The 22,673-nt window shown below is 44.4% G+C and overlaps 1 protein-coding gene across 2 annotated transcripts in view; it reads left to right on the forward strand.

Annotated features, from left to right (window-relative positions):
* Positions 1–22,673, forward strand: part of CBFA2T2 (CBFA2/RUNX1 partner transcriptional co-repressor 2) — a 125,516-nt gene that overhangs the window by 19,786 nt on the left and 83,057 nt on the right. The gene's annotated exons all lie outside the window — the stretch shown is intronic.

The following is a 22,673-nucleotide window of genomic DNA, read 5'->3' on the forward strand; positions in this document are numbered from 1 at the left end:
AAAGAGGTGGTAGCTGGTCCGCAACACCCCCTCGATTTTGACTTGGACACAAAATGCTCCCCTTAGACTTCTCAGTGCCCCCGTTGTAAACCACTGTGTTAAAAGTATTCAGTATTTTCAGGTGGCTGGTACTGAGATTGTATTTGTTGGATGTTCAGAACTTCCATTTGGCAGCTGTCATTCTGCTGAACTTATTTTGAGTGTGTTTTGCTTGTCTGCCTTTGTTAATTTATATACAAACTTTTTTATTTATATGTAAACCAATGGTTTTACTTTTCTTTAGTATTTACCGTAAGTGTTTTTGGTCATTATTCTCTTTGGATCCGAGTCTACACTGAGACCCTATCAGTAGAGACAGACTGCAGGGCACTTGTAAATGCATGGAAGAAACCGTTGCTTCGTATCGATCATATGCCATTTTCAGATAGAGCTGAGCAAAAGCAACTGATGTATTTCTGGGAACTAAGTTCTTTAAATATATCTGCTTAAATCATTAAATAGTTTTTGGTGGAATATTAAGATGTGGGACTCCTTGATGGTTTTGCATCTTATGTAATGCGCTCTGTAGGCAGGTTCTCTAAAACAGGGTCTTCGTAGCTGTAAGAACATGTAAGAATTGGCCTACTGGGACAGACCAAAGGTCCATCAAGACCAGTGACCTGTTTCCAACAGTGGCCAACCCAGGTCCCAAGTACCTAGCAAGATCCCAAGAAGTAAAACAGATTTTATGCTGCTTATCCTAGGAATAAGCAGTGGATTTCCCCAAGTCCATCTCGATAATGGCTTACGGATTTCTCTTATAGGCACTCATCCAATCCCTGCTAATATTAACCAGTAACACTTTTTAAAAGTGCACAGCAATTATTCCCATTGCCCGTAGATCAAATATAGCAAGAAACCACTTCAGAGCTCTTTGGGGCTGTAGTTCTGCAGGGGTAAAGGATCTTTGATCTGAGGCCTCGGCTCAAGATGGTGACTTCCAGTTATTCTTAGAGAGAGGGCTGTTTTGCTTATCACCGAGACCTGCAGTTACTCAAACCGGCTATCTTCACTGACTACAGATAGCTTGAGTCGTTGAACTCTGGCCTTTGCAGAATTCTCACTGCTAAAGATATCTTTTTTTTTTTTCCTTCTTCTTTATTTCATGTAGCTTAATCATAATTGATGATCCCTCAGGGAAATAATCTTTGTCCTTCTCCCTTGAGGCTGAAGATTACAGAAGTGGCTATGGGATTAACAGAGTGTTGCAACTTTGAGATGACCAGCAAAACGTTTTTGTTTTGTCATTTTTGGGAATGCTTGTTTTGTTTGTTTTTCATTTGTCCATTTTGGAAAGAGCATGCTCTGTTTTTAGCAAATGGGAAAAAAAGTGTGGATTTTTTTTTTTTTTTGCATATTTTCAATCATTAATGACATCATCAACCTCTTTTCTCACATCAGGCAGCATTATGGAGTAAAGATCTGGAACAATTGCTTATGCCTACTAATTATGGGGAATTTAGGAAACACCTAAAAACACATTTGTTCCTGAAGTATTTAGGTAACTGACCTGTACAATCTTATTCCACAATAAGTGATCTCTAGAGCTGTTAATCTCTAGCTCTTAACTTTGTTAATTCTACTCAATTTGTAACACTTTTTAATCATTGTAAACCGCATCGAACTTCACGGTCTTGCGGTATATAAACTGTTCTTATTATTACAGTCACATGGGATATGTTGACATTTCTCATGCCATTTCAAATAGTCCAACACAAACTCGCACTGGTTCTTTCAGACTTCCCCAAAGCATTTGCTGAAATTTCATGACCACCATTTTGCTTTTTCTTTGCAGAAACAAGTGTGATGAAGGGTAGGAACTTTGAATTAAACACCCAGGCTTCCATCTTATAAATTTGTATTTAAAAACCTTCTAAAATTAAGAAGTACGTAGCATCAGGAAGGTTAGAAACGTCCAGGGACATGATGGCGGTGCCTGTTGATGGCGAAATGCTGCATTGAAGGGTTATAATCTTCCCAGAAATCCTAACTTTTTTTTCTATAGTAGGATGCAATTTTGTTCTCAAATGCGTGCGCAGGACGATAGGTTGGTGGTTGTGATTGATTGTGTGTTTTATTGAAATCTGCTTTGTGTAAGCAACATATAAATATTGTAAATAATTAAATTATTTATTGATTTGATTTATATCTCGTCCTCCCCAAGTAGCCCAGAACGGGTTATAAGGTAACATACATAACACTTAACAACAAGGAACAAAAGACTAAAGGGTCCTGTGAGATGCATTTAGTTCAGTTGTTCTGGATTAGCAGACACTTGGAGAGAGAGTCGGTTGAACATCTATTCAGAATCTAGTGGTTTGGGAGTAACAGTCCGAATGCTAGCTTGTCCTGAGGAGTCAGGGGAAGAGGTGGATTTTTATTGCTTTTCTAAAGCTCAAAAGTCCATCAAGGGATTTGATGTTAGGAGGCAGCTGATTCCAGCACCTTGGTAAAAAGTGAGAGTATGACCTTCGTCTGACATTTTCTAGTTGGAGGCTCCAACCAGGGGGTATTTAAAGACGCATCTCCTCCTGGGAGCGGAGGGGTCTGTTTGGGACACAAGGTAGGAATTTGGCTGATATGCAGCTGGACGCCATGTTGAATAAGGGCTTGAACACAAGTACTAAGCCTTTGAAGACGCAACATTTTGCTACGGGTAGCCAGTGGGCCAACACTAGCGCTTGGGATACTGAATTGCTGCGTTTTGTATACGTTGGAATCACTTTATAGTTTTTGCTGTCAGTCCATTGAATAATGCGTTGCAGTAGTCCATGCGGGAGAGGATGAAGGCATGTAAAGTCTGGTTCAGAGAAGTAGTTTCTTCTTTTCTATAGTTGTCGTAGATAGTAGAACGAAGATGAGGCCACTTGCGAGAGATGGTTGGTAAGTGATAAGTGAAAGTTGAGAAGTAGCCCTAGGCTGCAGACTTGGTCTTTGGCGGTTATGATAGATGATTCCCAGGGGAGAGAGGGGCAGTTGTAGGTGCAATGTTCTTTTTTGAAGCCGGCATTTAGTTGGAGCTTGTTTGTGGACATCCAGATTTTGATTTCTGAGAGACAGTTTTGAAGTTCTGCAATCTGGGAGTCACGGTTTTATCCTAGTGGTAGCTATAGTTGAGGTCCTTTTGCTGATTTAGCGCACTCTAATGATTTGCTATGATTCCCAGAGGAATTTAATGGGCGTCTTAGCACTTTGCACACACTGATTGTTGGCATGTGCTAAATCGGTTAGTTCACCTTAGCTCAGGTACCCCTTAAATTCAAGCACAAAATATAAGTTAAAAGCATGCTAAATATTCAGGGGCCTCATATTCAGAGAGTTACACTCCTGTGCCGTCTTTGAAAATGGCTAAGGCTTTAGGGGCCAGTTCCTAAATTCATACTTAAATCTTCACTAAACTCTCATAAAAAGTGAGGATTTAGGGTGGAGAAAATTCTGTTTGCGCTGGATTTTCAGAACCAGACCGTAAATGAGGCTGATCCTGAATCGATAAGTATTCAGCCCCTGGCGGTCAACATATTTTTTTTTTTTTAGTATTAGCCCCAGATCTTCAGTTTTGGGCTATGTCTGGGTGTATGTGGCTGGCTAACATGTAGATGAGTAAGTGCAATATTCGTCATAAAGACAGGACTGTGAACTATCTGGTCCTTCTATGTTTAAGTGCTGACTCTGCCTCCGAGTGCTCACAGATCAGCCAGTTTCACTTTAGGCACCAACCATGGATATTTGGTGAACTAACCGGTTAAAAGCTACAGAATATTCATGGTTAGCCTGGACAAGCGATTTAAAGCACCTGGAGCCTTTCCTGGCCCTTTAAATCACTTTTGAATATCGATCCCATGATTTTTATGTTCCTAAGTTAAGTTGAAAACACAGGATCCTAAATTTGGCTGACAATAAGTCACAGATTTTGAGTTTTATAAGACTACAGTCAAGCCAACCATTAGATAGACAAGTCTAATAATAAAAAAAAAAGCTGCTGATAGTTTTTGCAGCATGAAATTCTCCCTGAGGACATGGGGGGGATTCACTAACCTTACTGATCCGATCCGATCTATGGCTGGGTGACCGATTCACCAAGCCTACTCATGCAAATTATTGCAATCGGAGTCACGCCCCACAGGGACTGCACGGATTGCTGCAGAGCGATCCAGATGATGTGCAGACCATCTTAGTTTATTTATGGAAAACCTAGCAGTCAGAGCCAGGGAGTCAGCTTGCTATAATCCACCACTGTCCATCTCTAGGAGGACAGAGCGGTGTTGATGCCCAATATCAGCTTCGTCAGCTTGTGATTTTAACCCGCGGGTTTAAGGTGGGGCTGCACAGCGGCGTGAACAGAACACGCCGTAGTGCATCCCCGGGTTAAAACCACGAGCTCACACTGCAGGGAAGGGCGGCAATTGCAGGAGAGTCGGGGCGGCAAGAGATTCAGATATAGGAGTTGCTTTCCTTCCCACTTTGCTCTACTATTTTCAGAGTGTAGGAGAGAAACTGCGTTTAAGAGGGGCAGGAGAGTCGACAGGGATGTGAGCGACTGCTTCTTTTTTGATTGGCCAGCCTAGTCGGTGTTCCTGAAATTCCTACATTTGCATGCGTGGATCGAGAGGAAGGTTAGTGTCCTGGCTGGGTCTAATTCAAAGGTCTGTCTACCTAAGCAAGCAAGGCTTTGTAAAGTCTGCAGAAGCTTCATGTTGCAAAGGTCCTTAATGCTGCCCAAGGGCTAACATCAGTATGTTTTTTATTAATATGTACAAGTCATAGGTAGTTACAGTTCATGGCTGGTTGTTCTGTGTGTGACCCTCAGTCACTGGCTTTTTTGGTCTCTTCTTAGCAACACACATATGTAGTTCAAACCTTAGAGAAATGGCATACTTAGGGTATGTGACACCCGGGGCCAATCTCTTTTTTTTTTAAACACTTCCCCCCCCCGCTTTGTACTTACCCCCCCCAAAAAAAACCCAGTTAGTCCAGGCCCAGCATGTTCTCATTCTTTTCTCCTGGCCAGTCCGATTTTGCCTTTACCTTCCGACAAGCTGAAAAAACTGCTGGCCTTGGAAGGATTCAGTGACGTTGCCCGTGGCTCCCCTTCCTGCTTTCCGTCTGCCGCTGTCCACCCAGGTGGAAACAGGAAGTTGTGTCTTTGGAGAAAGACCAGGCAGACATGGAAAGCAGGAAGGGGAGCCGCAGGCAACATCGCTGGCAGTTTTTTCAGCTTGATGGAAGGTAAAGGTAACATCGGACTGGCCAGGAGAGAAGGATGAGAGCATTCTGGGCCTCGGGGACCACCCAGAGCCTTGGGGCCGGGCCGTGAGATTCCAAGGCCGGGAACACCCCCCTCATGCTTGCACCTGGGGCGGTCCACACCCCCCCTCCGCCCTTGGTATGCCACTGCCTCAGAGGCTAAATTGTAGATTAGGAGTGTCCAACCTTTTGGCTTCCCTGGGCCGCATTGGCCGAAAAAAATGTTTCTGGGGCCGCGAAAACGCTGCAGCAAGACAGAGGAGGGAGTCGGCAAGATGGTAAACACCCGGAGGCAGCATAGGAAAACACTGCATCGCCCTTGACCGGGGGCCGCACAAACTAACTAAACTAAACTAACTAAACTAAACTAAACCTTAAGTTTGTATACCGCTTCATCTCCACAGAAGTAGAGCTCGGTACGGTTTACAGGAATTGGTATAGAAAGGAACTACAATGAAAAGTAGAAGGACTTAGAAAGAGAAGTTTAGAGGGACTTCGTATATCGATGAGGGAGGGGTCATTGCATTTTAGAGAAAAGCCAAGTTTTCAAATGTTTTCGGAAGAGTTGGAGGAAGGTCAGGCTCCGAAGCGAGGTAGTAAAGCTGTTCCAGAGTTCGGTGATCCTGAAGAAGAGGGAAGTCCCTAATTGTCCTGCTTGGGATATGCCTTTTAAAGAGGGGAAGGATAGTTTGAATTTTTGAGAGGATCTGGTGGTGTTGGAATTAGAGGAGTTCCAAGATAGTGGAAAAATGGGAGGCAGGATACCGTGTAGAGACTTGAAGGTTAGGCAGGCGCATTTGTAGTGAACCCTAAGGATTACTGGGAGCCAGTGAAGCTTAGACAGAAGTGGGGAGACGTGGTCAAATTTGCTTTTTGCTAAGATTAGTTTAGCCGCAAAATACTTCACGGGGCTGCAGGTTGGACACCCCTGCTGTAGATCATCTAATCTTTCTTGTAAAAGAACCGAATACAAAAACATTTTGAGTGGGGTGGGAGGAGGACTGCAGACCAACCTCCTTATTCAATATACTGAATAAGAGACTCATGCTTGTGTGAGATGCAAATCTGGTGGCCGCGAGTGACACTTATCTGAAATGAATGTGAGAGGGAATGGTTCCTTCCCGTTTCATCCTGCCACTTCCCCTCCCACTTTCTGTTCTTGGAAATAGGAAATTGGGATCACATTAAACATCCTAATTGATTTGGCTCCAGCAGAAGCTCACAGGCTGCCAGACAGTTATTTGATTGTGTGAGAAGGTCTGCTCTTAAGACGGAGTCTTTAAGCCCTTTTTACAAGGAGGGACATGCAGATAACCCTACAGCACAAATTAGTCAACCACCACTTGCTTCCTGTTTAAACTTCTAATGCATTAGTATATACCGAGAAACGGATATTTTGATTTCCATTACTAGAAGTGTTCAGCGCAGTGCTATCCTGACCGTTTCTTTTCCAGTCCCCCCCCAGGTTAAAATGTAGCAAATGACAGCAGATACGAGTCCACACGGCCCATTCAGACTGTTATCCCTTTCTCCCACCATGAATTCAGATACAGTCTTCGTCTTGACTAGGAGGCCATTCTATGCTTTCACCACCCCTTCTGTAAAGACGTATTTTCTTAGATTACTCCTTAGTCTGTCTCCTTTCACCTTCATGCTATTCCCCCCCCCCCCCCATCGTTCCAGAGCTTCCTTTCAATTACAGTCTCGTCTCCTGTGTATTTATCTCTTGTCGTATCTCCTCCTCTCCTTCCTTTCATCCAAAGTATACATGCCGTACTGAGATCTTTGACAAAACTCACTGACAGTCTTAATAGACCACCCTTTGGACTCCATCCTGTTGATCTATTCAAGGGTGGGGCTTTTAAATGGCAGAAACGGATCAGGGCCAGGGCTGAAATGGCCTTCAACAACACCAGCACTTGAGAAGTAGGACCAGTATTTATTTATTTATTCATTCAGTTTTCTATACTGTTCTCCAAGGAGAGCTTGGAACGGTTTACATGAGTTTATTCAGGTACCCAAGCATTTTTCCTTTCTGTTCCAGTGGGCTCACAATCTATGTAATGCACCTGGGGCAATGGGAGGATTAAGTGACTTGCCCAGGGTGGGTTTGAACCCACAACCTCTGGGTGCTGAGGCTGCAGCTTTAACCACTTTGCCACACTGTCTGTTTCAAAACTGGGAGGGAAAGAGAGATTAAGTGCATTTGATCTTGAAGTGGAACCTATGTAGCGTGCCAGATTCAACCTTGGCCTTATTGGGCGGACTGGACGGACAAGTTGAAAAGAGCCGCCCAAGAACCAGTCCTTACAGCACATGACTGGTAACGTCCCTTTTACTCAGAGTGAACTCCATTTACGACTCCTCTTTGTGCCTTCCACTCCACCAGTTTCTAACTGAAAGCTACTGTGAGCCTAACCCTCGAGTTAATGTGGGACGTTGTTGGCCATGCAATGCAGAGGAGCTGAGCGTGGAAGACGCAGCTGCACCGTGCATGGAAGTGGATGTTAATGAGGCCATTAAGCATTCTGTTCTAATTCACAGAGAAAGAAAAGGTGGTAATGTACAGTACCATGTTTTTAAGTTGGGGTTTGGGAGCGGATGCAAGCGATTGGCTCAAAATCCTAATGGCCATTTAAGCACTGACGGGAAATGTGATACTTTGCAGCGAGCTGCGGATTACTGAAGCGTTTTAAATACAGTAGCAGTGGACATGGTCATTGTTGTACAGTACGACAGCAGAATTTGTTCCCATTAACTACGTGGCATGCTGAGTTGGTTCTGTTGTGGTTTTGATGCCTTGGGCCCCTCCCCCCAAATCAGTCACTTGAAAGCCCCTACCAAGGGTATTCAGTTTGTCTGTTCTGTGTAGCAAACTCATATTTTATCCATTCTCAGCTTCTAAATTTTCCTCCCCTTCACCCATGAGCATCAGTGCCACTTTTCAATTTCTCCCATCACTCTCATATCTGCTTTTTTCTAAAATGGGACCCTCCAGCATGTCAGTGGCTTATTTGGATATTGTATCTGTTCTTATCCACATATTTCGTTCATTGCATCCTTCCCCCTTCCTGATCACTTCCTTGCATCCTGCCCACCACTGATGGGTCTTTCGGTGCATCTCTAGGGTGGTGGATGCCTGGAATGCGCTCCTGAGAGAGGTGGTGGAGAGGAAAACAGTGACGGAGTTCAAAAAGAGTGGGATGAACACAGAGGATCTAGAATCAGAAAATAATAGTAAAGAACTAAGGCCAGTCCTGGGCAGACTTGCACGGTCTGTGTATGTATACCGCCGTTTAGTTGAAGATGGGCTGGGGAGGACTTCGATAGAGACTTCAGTAGTTGGAATCTAAGCACAGTACCGGGCAGAGCTTTGGATTCTTGCCCAGAAATAGCTAAGAGGAAGAAAAAGAAAAATTTAAATTGAATCAGGTTGGGCAGACTGGACGGTCCATTCGGGTCTTTATCTGCCATCATCTACTATGATTGATTTTGGCAATGTGCCATTTCCCAGGTCCACGTGACTTGCTCCAGAGAGGTTTATATACTGTACTATGTTTTTAAAAACTGCAGGTGCGTCTTGGACATGGAAAGTTTGGGAAATGCAGTCATGGCTGATGGTGCTGGAGTTTTATTTTGAGTTTGCTTTTTATAGTCCTTCCAAACATATCAGGCAAAATTTAATTTTATTATTTTGTTCCTGGGGTTTGGTGATCTAACTTATTATTTTCAGAATTAAAGCAGGGTTATTAGTTTGGATGAATGTAATAAACAGTACAGAACAGATTGGGAGAGGAAGCCCCAGCGGTGTTTTTCTTTGAAGTGGGGGGGGGGGAATTGGGATGCTTTTTTGTTCCCGTTATATTTTTTGCAAAGAATTATTTTTATCAAACGCAACAGACAGTAATCTTCCTAAATCTCCAGAGCCTTGCATGTGAAAGGCCAGGTGTTTCAGCTTAAGTGCAGCTGCTCCATCTGTAGGAACAGGTGGGGACCCTCACCCCAGACTGGGAAAAGCGAAAGGAAGTTGATAACGCAGAGTTTCACCTGGGTAATGCAGGCCCTGCAGTTTCATGAGAATTTCAGGCGGCGTCATCTTAGCACTGGTCTGACTCTAAACTAGAATTAATGTAAAGAAACAGGGAGGAACTCTTGAATAACTCTGCAGTTATGATTTTGCTGAAACCACTGACACACTTTGCTACTACCTGGTACCATCAGACAACAGGAAAGGAGGACATGACCCAACTTCTGTTCTAACCAGCTAACGAAGTGGGTGTGGGGGGTGCACAGCTGTGCATGCCAGGGCCAGAGCATCACAGGAAACCAGGGCCCCAGTTATAAGTGGATTTACACAATGAAAAAATTCACAGTCGACTCTAGTCTGCTTTGAACAGAATCTTGCAGGGACCGTCTCCTATCTGTTTTGTGCCCAGTGACTACAGATGAAATGATGGTTGTGTTAGGATCCTGTCCTCGCTGCTAATATAAGGAGGGTTACCAAATGGCTCCAGAATAAGGAGGACAGGTAGAGACATCTATTGAAAGCAATGGAAGTAAAACCCGGATGTCTCAATCCGTCCTCCTTTTTCTGGAGCCATATGGTAACCCTAAATATAAGGAGCATATGGCCTAAGCCAAGGAAGTGAGAAGGCCTAGTGGGCAGGTAGGTTAAGATGTTTAAGTTGAACAGATGGAGGGAGGGAGGGGGAATGAGAGAAGGGATTGATGCCAGTGGGATAAGAACGAGAGATAAAGAAGCTTCCCTCTTACCTGGACCGAGATCCCTTGGTGCCAGCACGCTTTCTGCTCTGTTCTAGGTTTAGGTAAGCTCAGTTTATGAAAGGCATAAATTCTTTAAATGTCGACCTTTAATCCTTGCTCTGTAGTCTGCATTTTGCTAGCATAAAATGTGAAGGCAGATTTGGTCCACAATATGCAGAAAGAATAACATAGGGGCAGAAGTGAAATACATTTAAGGACAAAGAATTTTGAATTCTTTCAAAAGAGGTAACATCGGATTCTGAGTTGCTCGTAACCCTTTGGGGAGATTATTCCAACCCAACCTCCTGAAATGCACATTATCTCAATTTCATCTGTTAAATAACCCTCCCATCTGTCACTCTGATTGTAAATTTCTATTTGGGAAGTTCTGACCAACACAGAGAAGGACAGAGCACAACAAACACAATACAGCCAAAAAAAGCACAAAGGGCCTCAATGGACATGACCTTGTTTTTATTGACCCAACAAGAGCCTTGTTTCGAATTAATTGAAAGTTGGGCACTTAACTCAGAAAGCTTGATTCTTTAAACAGTAGGTGCCTAGCCCAAAGTATCTACACTAAAACGGGTGTGGAGAGGCGCCAGTGACAAGGGGAGGTGCCAGTGCTGGCTCTGCCACAAGAGGCACATCCAGTAGGTAGCCTCTCCACCTCGCCGGCATCTTGCGGCACACCCTGAATCTCACCACAGCATAGTTTACAATACATTGCTTTAGATAGGTATCAGTTATTTGAAACTTTAAGGGCGGCGTCTTGATATTGCAGTATCGCAAAGCAAGAAACAAGGTAATATTGCAATTCCCAGTCCTCATTAAAAAATCCGTTGGTTCATGTACCGTTGTTAAAAGCTGATAACAGACTGGTGTACTTGACACCCGCAAACTCTCGCCAACCAGCCTCGTGCAGTAGTGGCGCCAGTCAGGGGACGTTGGAACTAATTCATGAAGTAGCAGCTGTCAATTTAGCTCTTATGGATTACTAATGTTCTCATGCTAGTCAATCTGGGAAGATTTTGTTGAAACCTATTTTATTCTTTGGTATTTTAAATACGTTCATTTTAAAAATAAAAATATAAAAGACGAATAAAAATAAAAGAATTTGTTTGGTAAAATTTGGATTCGGTCAAAAGGCCGCACTTAGGGACCTATAAAACCTGAGGTTCCTTACCCCTGATGTGAGGAGACAATGTCCCCTCCCCATCGGTGTTCTGGCATTTCTTGGAAAGCATGGCACACAATGTCAAGCTCCTAATCATGCAGAAATAATGCCAAAAATGTCTCTTGAGGCTATGCAGTACAGCATTTTAGCATGTTCTGTTCTCGGGGACCGTTTCGATCTAGTCCTGTGAGTTGCTTAGGCCATAATACTTTCCAGCTGTTCATCTTGGAAGTGGTTCTTGTGGTAGGAGTAACTTTATGCGGCAAAGGTAGGACCGACATCTGGTTCCCTTTATTCGGTGGTTCTCTAACCCAGACGTTGCCCCAGGCTCACTCCCTTTTATCACACATGGAACTTGGTTGAGTACATGAAAGATGGTGACAAGAGAGGGAGAGGATGATGCCTGAGTGCCGGGGGGTAGCTGGGGAGGTCATTGACTGCCAGCAACTGCATTGATACTACAGGGCAGGAGTGTAAAACCTGGTTCTGCTGATCCGAAGTGACATGGGAAGCACATGGCTGCTTGTAGTAGGAGAGCTTTGGCAGTTCCCTGTGCCTGGGTGGGCGGGCTGATGCTTTCTTATAAACTAATAACTCCCAGCAGTGCAGCTAAATCAGACTTCGTGGAGCCGAGCACTTGGAATGCCGCTGAAGGCAGAGCAGGTCTGTTTTCCTTCCAAAACTCCAGGTTTCCTTCAGAGGGTCATGAAGTCATTGACAGGAAGAGAGGACTGAGGCCCATCAGGCTGCCCTGGCATTTACAGGTTAGCTGCTATGGTTCGGGGATGGTACTGGCTGGAAACACAAGATGAAAATAACGTTAGTTGGCTTGATCTGTGCTGTAGATGCCAGGTAGACTGAAACAAGAATGGTTTCCCTTTCTTGCCACTAACGTCCATTAGCTGGGCAAAATTGCAAACATGTCGATCATTCTGAAGGTCAGATGCCTTCAAATATGTATCAGAAATGACCCACATAATAAAATAGGATCTGGAAGAGTATATATACAGTGGGATCTCAATTATGTATTGAGATTGATTGCTTGTAAACTGATTTGTAAAGAAAGGCATTAGACAGTGCACTTTTGTGTAAGAAACGTGTTAAAAAGAGAAACAAAACAGAGTGCAAATTGTGATACAAAATCCCATAAACATCATTAATTTACCATCCAGGTAAGGAGATGAGTAGCCCAGGCTGAAAACTGGTGAAACCAGGGTTCAAATCCCACTGCGATCTTGACCAAGTTATTTGCCTTCCGTTGCCTTGGGAAATGCTGAAGGGTTTGTGTGCTCGTTGGTGTTCAGGGAATACACAAATGGTTTCAGTGGACCTTGTACATCATGCAACCGTGCACACACACGCAGGAAAGTTTGTAACGTGTTTAGCATGGGAAACTTTGCGCTGGGTTGGGGGCAGTGTTGAAGGCTTGGTTGAGAGGAGGGAGTATCTAGAAGCACCCCTTCTCGGAATGCTTCCTACTTCCACCCTAAGCCCAGCCCAGTGCAACACAACTCAGCTCAGCCCCCCACTTCCTCCTGATGTTAAATTTGAAAACAATATTCTCCGGTGGTCCATTGGGCCTCCATGGCTCTCTCCTTCCCACCCACCGAAATCCCTGATAATGTAGTGGTCTCCCTCCATTCTCCAGTCCTATTAAAAAATAACCCTCAATGGGAGTCTAGAGCCCCCGACTCTGTACCTGAAAGAGGCAGGAGCGATGCCTCTTCGTTCTTGCCTCTGGGTGCTGTTTTCTTCAAAATGGCGGGTGTCTTTCATCTTTTTAAAATTGATTTTATATTTGTGTAAACTGCCCTGAAAGCTAGCTCTCTAGGCAAGTATATCAAATTTGAATAAACCTGAAATTCGCATGCATGCTCCCTTACCTTACATTGTTGTTATAACTGAAAATTAGTACCAGAATAGAAGAAGATAAGACTAATGGTCCATGTCTTCACGGTGGCCAATCCAGGTCACAAGTCCCTGGCAATTAGCACCAATGAACTCTAATGGCCGTTAGTGCTAATTGCTACCTAATTTGCAGTTACTTTACGTGTGTAAGTGGCATATTCTATAATGCCTTTATGTAATTTTGCACACAAGATTATAGAATGAGGGGGACGTCCGTACTTCCCATCAGAGATGACACAACTGCTTTTATTCTGTTTGTCTCTCTGCTGAGGACCTGACTTTGCAAATATTAGAGAGAGCGCTGGCCTTAATAGCAATTGAACCTGTATTTTATGCAGTGTATACATAACAGAAGTGGTACATTTTCTGTTTCTGTCTGCGATCATTTCTATCCTAGTTCTTGGCTGCATACTTGGCTGTTTCTTCCAACGGTTACTTGATTTGTGGTGGAGAAGCTCCTTCATTCGCTGCCCAGACTCCCTTCTCCCCTCCCTCTTCCTTAATGCCTTCTTGGCAACCTCCTCTGGCCAAGTTAGACTGGGGTTTGATGGTGCAGGAGAGGTCATCCTTGCTCTGAAACCATTAATGGCTGTGACGTCTGTAACCATGCTTTCCTGCAGTTGTATTACCTCGGCAGCCTGGCTGTCAAATTGAAACATGAACCTGTGAAGTGAAGTGGACCCCGGTCTGTGGCATCGTGATTCCCTTCTGCTGGCTGTTGAGTCAGCTCTATGAGAACACAGGTAGAATCGAGAGGACAAGATATTATGCTGTGTTCGGGGCTGGGGAGTCAGTACACCAGATCTCGGACACCTCTATTTTCCTACAGATATTAAGCTTTAAACGCTTCAGTCTTCTCAAAACTACTTCTGTGCTGTTCTTTCTCATTGAGTTGCTTATGGAGCCAAACATAGACAGTTCCTGCTCGGAAGAGCTTACAATCTAATTTGACAGACGGGCATCTCAGGGTTGGGGAGATCATGGTAGAGGAAACGATTCAGTGGGTCGAGGTATCTGACAGCAGTGAGGGGGAGTTAAGAGTTGAAAGTAGTTTCAAAAAAGTGGGCTTAGTCTCTCTGTCCTTAGGAGCCCGGACTCTAATAGCCCTACAGGCTCAACTGAAACACTTGTTCTAGCGATATCGCAGAAACCAGGATGGAGGCAGCTGTGTTTGTTTGTATTTTGCTCATGATTCAGTACTGGTGACAGCCATCATCAACAGTAGTGATGAGATTTTCCTTTTCTCTTTCTCCCACCACTTCTTACCATGGTCAGTTTGTCATCTAACTGGTAAGGAACAGAAACATTTTGGCACCTAAAGGCCAAATGGCCAGTCCAGTCTGTCCATCCACACCATCCGCCATCTCTACTTCTCATTAAGATCCCACATGCTTGTCTCACACTTTCTTGAATTCAGATACCTCCACAGCGAGGCCGTTCCACATATCCACCACCCTTTCTGTTAAAAAGTATTTCCTTAGATTACTCCCGAGTCTAAATCCTTTCAACTTATCCTTTGCTCTCTCATTTCATCGTTTCCTTTCAGTAGAAATAGACTCATCTGCTGTATATTGATGCCGCGAGATCCTCCCAAGACTGGGATTTGTGGGACTGTTGGAAACAGAATACTGGACTTGATGGACCTTTGGTCAGTCCCAGCATGGCCAGACTTAAGTTCTTATGACCTAAAAGTGAATAATGAGGGAGATAAATATTGATTTGTTTGCTTTAGTACTATTTAACGTAACTCCTGATTCCTAATACATATAGGAAAGAGAGGAGAAAACTTGAGACCTAAAATATTAGGATAAGCTTGATCTTCCAAGGTTTTCTGAAGTGTGTCGCCACTTTGGCTAATCCACTGTCTGTTACTGAAACAGAGGAGCGTGATGGCACGGTTAATTGTTTGCATGTTGAGATTTATTTTCTTCACTTGGCTGACTCACATTTTCCATTTTTATGCTCTGGTTTAAGTACTCATGACAGCCGCAGAGTACTTCAGATTTGGGGTCAGGGAGCAACAGTGGTCACAAGCACTAGAAAGCACAGTTGCTTTCATTTTCTCCTTGTGATGTATTTGTCTTCTGTAAAACCGTCGGTCAAGGGTCCTGATTTTAAGGGCTATTACAGACCATTCATTTGAATTCAGAGCTCCAAAGCAAACGATAGTCTGAAACGAATTTTAAAAGAGGGAACGAGAGGAGGTAGAATTTTTAAAGCTCTGCTTTTCATGTAACACCTTCTGCTAAATGGGCTTAACATTGTGTTATAATAACATGCAAATGTATGCTCGTTTCTGTTAATCCCGTAGTAATCTTTCGGTGGCATTAAGGGCTAGATTCATTACCGATCAGTTTGCGAGCCCTTTGCGACCAAATTTCCCTCCAACCCCATTCACTAACGCCTGTAGCGATCCGATCCCGACCCTCCCATGCAAAATAGCCAAGCGATTGATTCACTAACAATTGCTTGGCTGTTTCGAATCGGGTTTTACTATTAGCAAACCCGACTGCTGCAGACCTGTCGGTAACTGAGTTACCAAAAAAAGACAGAGCCTGAGGTGCCTCAGCCAATCGGTGCCTTAGGCCCCTCCCCGTACATCAGATGATGCGCCAGGCTATTGCGCAGCAGCGGCTGGGAGAGTAGGAGGGCTTTTTTTCCTGTTGCCAAAGATTGGCTTATGAGCAGGAGGGTCTGGGCACTCCTCCTGCTCCCAAAGATGGAGGGAGCCTTGTCCTAAGGAGCAGGAGGGACTGGGCACCCCTCCTGCTCCCAACCGTTCAAGAGGTACGCGGGGTGGGTGGGTGGGCCGGGCCCGACCACTTGAGCCGACTTGGGCTGGGCCGGTCGTGGGTGAGGTGGTGGGGCTGGTGGGCCGGTTGTGCTTGATCGGGGGAGGGGGGTGGTGTGTTGGGCCGGTGGGTGGGGCTAGTGTAGGCTCTCCTGCCTGCTCGCCAGACTCTCCTGCTCTCTGCCGCCGTTCCCCGCAGTGCAGGCCCCCTTTAAAACCACGGGCTTGTACTGCGGGGAACAGCGGCAGACAGCAGGAGAGTCCACAGGGCCGGCAGGAGAGATCAGAGCAGAGCCCCGACAGCAGTGACAGGAGGCTGCTTCTCCTGCTGCTCAGAGTCCGCTGTTTTCCACTGTGCAGTTCTACAGGGACCGTGGACCTCCTGCAAGTCATCCTTTTCCTCTTTTTTTCCTTCCAGTAATGCTGCCTGCCACCTGTCACCTTTTTCCAGATAAACAGATGTTTGCCTGTTGTTGCAGATAAGCTTTTCAATGATGGTGTTGGCCACACGGTGTTCTCTCACATTGTGGTTGCTGTCCATAACAGATGAGAGAAAGGGGGCAGCTGGTTCAGCCAGTATACGTATATGGTAGGTTTTTAGGATATCTGCAGTGAGATGAGAGAGAGGGTGCACGCATTGTGTCTCATTGCAGATTTCCTAAAAACCTGGCCTGCCTGTGGACCTTGAGGACCAGAATTGAGTAACCCTGATCTTGACAAAGGTATAGTCTGCCTGCTTAATATTTTTTTTTGGGGGGAGGGGGTGGTGAGCAAGGGGCAAAGAAAACCTGTTAGCAATAAGAAAGAGGATAATTTTAGCACAGGCTTGACCCAGTTCATCTTCCACACCACATCTGTTCAGATCCTTTTTCTCTCGCGTGTCACCTCCTATCTCTGAGACGCAGACAGGCTGCCCGTTTTAGAGGGAATTATGGAGGCATGAGGAGTACAAAACATGGCTTTTCTGTGCCAGCCTTGCAATGATAGGCTGAGTGCTTATAAGAAAATTGGATTCCTAGCATATGCTGGCAAGGGCTGACTGTGTGCTCGGAGGACGCTAAGGAGCAAATGCTCAAAACTGCGCCATTAGTTAGGCGATGTTAGCCGCCCTATAGCTGTCTAACTTAATCATTTTAATTGGTTCAGTTGGTGCAGTAATTGACTGCTCTGATTTAAAAAAAAAAAACCAACCCAAAACATTGTTAAAAATTAGAGGTGCCCTTAGACACCTCAAAAAAATGGCACCTTTGTCCTGAGTAAAGAGGTGCCTAGGGGTTGGTTAACGCCAGAGGTGGCCTTAGGCCCCTGTAGACACGATTCTTGTGGAAGGTAGGCGCCGGATTTATCGGTCTTTAAAACCCTGGCCTATATTTCTGTTGCCTAGCTTTCACTTTGCTGCGATTCTCCAGATGGTGCGATTGGGTGATTGATGCACGATTGCGGCCATTTGTAAAATCCAGCCTCAAGGGTCTAAATTACAGAAGGCTTTTCCACATTTTGTGCCTACAGAGAAAATAATCTATGAATTTGGACACTGGTGTCGACAGTGCAATGTCTGTCAAAGCGACAGTCGCAGTTGTCCTATGTTTTCTGGGTTCGTGATGGGGAGGGGAGGGGATGGCTAACGGGTCAGTAATAGGGCATGGATAGCATTGAATGGCAGAAAACATGTATGGTGTCTTCCCAATGGGAAGGAAACATTATGGTATGAACGAGAGAGGTTTTTCCCCCCACTTTATTCAACATGGCGCAACAAGAAAACTGGTCAATTGCAGAGAGGCAAAGCTTATATGTCTCTTGCCTATAAAGACCCCAGAATAAAACCAAAACCACTCATCTCATTTGGAGAAGAGAGTATGTGAGGACCTTGAATTCTCTCTACCATGACTATTGACTTGGTGCACTGAGCAGAAGAAGGTAAATTTTGATATTACTAATCAAAGTAGAAACGCAACAGACACGTATTTAAACATCGAAACTCCTTTGTGCTCTGTCTCATCTGGTGTTTTTCTGAGGCAAAAAGTGAGAGCAGACGGTGCCAGGAGGTGTCATGAAATCTGCTTGGTATCTCCGTGAGCAGGAGTTGCACAAGTTCACCTGTTCAAGGCCTAGGGTAAAAATGAACTTGCTGGCAGTGTTTCCCGCTGTAAATCTTCAAGATTTTGCCCTGCTTTGCTGCAAAACCACAGGGATCTGTGGTATGAATAGTCTGTACTGTAGTGTGCATGTTTTGTTTTCATCGTTTCTTCCATGGAAACTCTCCCTCGGGGGGCAGAGACTAATGAGCTCTGTACAGATGCAGTGTCTATTGAGTGTATTTTGAATGCCCTGCCACCTCGGAACAAAATATTTAAACCTTTCTCAATAGTCAAAATCTGCCCGGGCTGTTTTGAGGCATTGTGGTGGTCAGACGGCAGCGAAAGCGTACAGCTGGCCTAGGAGATGCTAACCAATGGCAGGGCAGCTGGAGCTGTTCTTTGTGCACCAGTCGCTCACAAGTTTCAAAGAAGACTGCTGAATATGAGAAAGAGAGCAATATACCTATATTTTATTTGACCTCAACAAAAAGAGGTGTTTGGTTTTCCTCAATCTTTACATTAGGTCTTTCCTATTGATAATGGAGTTCTTTTCTTGTTTTGACTGATTTTATTGTCTTTTGTAAGCTGCATTGATCTGTCGTAAATTGTGGGATACCAAATTTTAATAAACGTAAACGTAATGACTGGTGCAAAATATACCATACTTGGTCTTAGCCAAAAGGCCAAGAAGCAACATCTGGAACAACCTACACTAACTTAATACAGTAACAGTGCTTGGAAGTCTGTTTTTATTTTGAGGGTTCTTAATATGGCCTAGAATGATCCTAGATGCAGACAAATTGTTGGATACATGGTTGGTTTAGGATTAGTGTCTTAATTTTTGCACCTTTTGCTATTCCAAAGACGTTCTAGGGGAGTTCTGCAGAGTTTACGTAGTTTCAAGTTAATTTCAAATCCTTTACGTATGCTGCTGTTTGTTGCTATTCGTGTAATTCACCGATCTGTTAGGATTTTCTTTTTCACGAATCATTGCTCCTCGAGCTTGGGAGCTACGATTCACAGGAGAACCTCCTATGGTCAGATGACAACCTATGTAGCCACGTTGGGATCTTTCTCTGGTGTCCAGCATCACCACGGGTGCCCTTTTTCTTTTTGGGCCTTCAAGTTCAGCTGGCACAAGGCGTGGTTACATCACAAGTGGTTTCTGAACCTGAACCTTACATCACAGCAGCAGCCGAGGCTGGGATGGCTACTGCTCTCTTCTGTGAAGCGTGACCATCCGTGTGCAAAAGTGTTCATATTCTCGAGCAACGCATGTGATCGCCTTTGTGGGGGCAGTAGTGGAAATGTTTGGTGTTTTTTATTTTAAAGTTTCTTACCCGGTTACAATTAAACATGCATGATTCATTCAGAAAAAAATTCAGCAGTTACAAGAAGGACCAAAAGAGAATTCAACAAATCTACAGAAAAAAATACGATAAACCAAAGACAAAGAAAAATCCCGCAGGCAAAGTTTATTTTAAACAAACAGACATTGTTGTGTACAGATGAACCACTTAAAAAAATCAGACCCAACAAACACTCTTCCTCAGGGGTCCCAAATGCCTGATCTGTATGTTGTGTACTCGGGCGGTGATGTACTACTGAACAGCTGATGCAGTTACACCACAGGAAACGGCTCAGCAACAGAACATCCCTCTCAACTTAAGTCTTGAACAGTCATCTTAAGTGCTCCTTAGGTTTACATGAACTCGGGCTGCTGTGTTTTTTTGAATTAATTGTAATGCTTTAACTTTACATTTTGCCATTCCTAGATATAATGCGTTACAATAATCCACTTTACATAGTAGAAGACTTCAAAATTGTCTGAAAATCGAATTGCGAAACCAGTGGTTTCCGTCTCTTCCACAGGTGTAATTTAAAAAATGCTTACTGTACTGTTTGTACTATTTGAGCACTCATAGTCAGATTGGTGTCTTAACATAAACCATTTCTTTCTTTATATAGTTCCATGCTCTCTCAGGGTTGGTCTTGCTGCATCTTTGTCAGGTAGAAACTGACATTTCCACGGGGAGAACACCTTTAAACCTACCAGAGACTTTTCCATTCTATGGACTTTCACAACAAGTTTCAAATTTCTGACCAACTGACTTTCCCGCCAAAATTCAAATTGGTGGACTGCCCTATTCCCAATCAGGTCAGTGAACCCACTATTTCCAAAGTCACGTGCAGACTTCAGAGCATACCCTGAAGAAAGCCACAGCATGGTGGCTGAAATGTCGGTTTCTACCTGACAAAGAAGCAGCAAGACCCGGAAACCTGCAACAAGCAAAATTTCCCATCTTCACTTTCTTAGGCCTCCAGTAGACAGACCCATGGAAGGCTGCATTCATGAGATGTGAATATTTCCATCTTTAGCTGAAATGTGAATTTCTGTAGCCTTTTGGGATAGATGGATTGGAGGCAGGCTTTCTGAAAGCTGGTCACTGGTTTCTCGAAACTGGTTTCTGACCTTGGTCTCCATTACTTAAAAGTCTCCTTTGAAATTGGCATCAATAGTCACAGCACAGAGGCTGAAGATCGAACGATAATAGATCTATGAATTCTTGCACTCTCCAAGAACCAGTTGAGGCACCTCAGTAGTGATACCCCATACCAGTGGACTGGTGAGGAGTTGGTGCAGAAAGTTATTGTTCTACCTGCCCATGTGCCTACCACAGCGTTTACTTGTATGTTATTGGTCAAGCAAGATCGTTAAATATTCCAGTGTAAAGACAGAGGAAACGGTGGCTTTTTATATATGCACAATGTGAGAGATTTTTTGCTAGGTCCAGGGCAGAGTAGGAGGGTTTATTGAGAAGATTTCATGCCCTCCTTGTGATTTTTAAATGCTACCTTTTGCCTTTTTTTCTGCACCCAGATCAGCTACCTAAAACTTTAAAATGCAAGTGGGAGGTAGAAACAGTGATGCACGTTGTGTCCACACAAAAGTGAAAATGCATCAGCGACTGTTGTTTATAAGCATAATATCACCCTTGCAAAATTGATGGGAGGCTAATATTTTTGCACAGATCAGCCATAAGAATCACCGCTGCTGGGTCAGACCAGTGGTCCATCGTTCTCTTCAGATGTGCAGAAGAAGCTGTAGCAGGGAAATACTTTTAAAGCCAATAGGAGGAATTTTTTTTTTCCACTCAGAGAATAGTTAAGCTCTGGAACGTGTTGCCAGAGGATGTGGTAAGAGCGGATAGTGTAACTGTTTTAAGGAAGATTTGGACAAGTTCCTGGAGGAAAAGTCCATAGTTTGTTATTAAGAAAGACAGGGGAGAAGCCTCTGCTTGCCCTGGATCGATAGCATGGAATGTTGCTACTTCTTGGGTTTTGAGTTGGATTGGCCACCGTGAGAACGAACTACTGGGCTTGATGGACCATTGGTCTAACCCAGTAGGGCTAGTCTTATGTTCTTATGCATGGATCTGCAAGCTTCCTCCAATTACTGCTCAAGTTCGGCAAACATAAAAATTTGTGTGTCATTAGCTTACGTTTGAAGCTCAGCCATTCTTGTACAGCTCTACTTATGGGCTTTCTGCATCGGCCTTTGGGTGTTGCACCCTTGAAATGCAAGCAGTAGGAGGTGCACTTCTGTTGAATGTGGGAGAGTCTGCAGGACCTTACAGCCTCCCCCCCACCCCCCGTCCTCTGTGGAGACTGAGCATATAGGAGACTCGGGCCCATGTGCTCAAAACTCACTGCGCCTTTAATGATCAATGCTAAACCAGTTTTAATCGGTTTAGCGTCAGAGTACAAGTATTTTACGTACCGATGCACATAATGGCTCCCTGCAGTCTCTTCTAGCAGCCTCCAACTCCTGTTCTGCAAATGTTGTATAATGAGGTCATTAATATTAAAACAAGCACTCTGAGTGATGTCTTGGTGATGCACAAAATGAAGCGCCTGTTTTTAATGCTCCAAAACGCTCCAAAATCACCAAGTCTGGAGGTGCTGGTAATGTTAACAGCTGAGTGGCAGAGGAAGCCCCAAAGCAGCCTCCTGCCACTCAACGGTTCGGGGCAGGTAGCTTCTTTTTTAATGGACACAGATGTTGTGCACGTGTTACACATACACATCTGTCCCCATTTTTAAAAATAAATTGTGCCAGGAGCCCCTGACGACAGCCCCCCTCCCCCACCCTCTACCCCAACTTAAAAAAAAAATTAGCATGAGGGATGCCCACTCCCTCATGCCTCGGCCATCCCAGACTCCCCCACCACATTATTTAGACGATCAGGAGGCAGGATGCCCACGCCCTCCTGACAGCAGGTCCGCAAATTCAAATGGCAGGCCTTCCCCTTATGCTGCATCCTGGGATAAACTAGGAGGGGCCTAAGACTCTGGTTTAGGCCGAAGGGCTTTAGGCACCTGGCCCAATCAGGGCCTAAGACTCTGATTCCTGTGACTAAAGTGGGATGGGAGTATAGGGCATGTGAAATGCTTTTTCTTGTTGTCATTGCTCTTGTCTGTGTGTGGTTGGGGGGGGCGGGTGTCTGTTGATATCGGAAGTGCTTTGGCTTCAGTGCTGTCGCTTCATGGAATTCCCTGGATTACTCTTTAAAACATGAAGAACATGTAACACTACTAAAATGCGAGTGAAAGGTTACATGTCCAAATTGAAATGTCCAAAATTTAAGGCCATCCAAACTTTTCCCCACCT

Source organism: Geotrypetes seraphini, chromosome 11 (assembly GCF_902459505.1).
Source record: "Geotrypetes seraphini chromosome 11, aGeoSer1.1, whole genome shotgun sequence".
In the NCBI taxonomy this organism is placed as follows: Eukaryota; Metazoa; Chordata; class Amphibia; order Gymnophiona; family Dermophiidae; genus Geotrypetes; species Geotrypetes seraphini.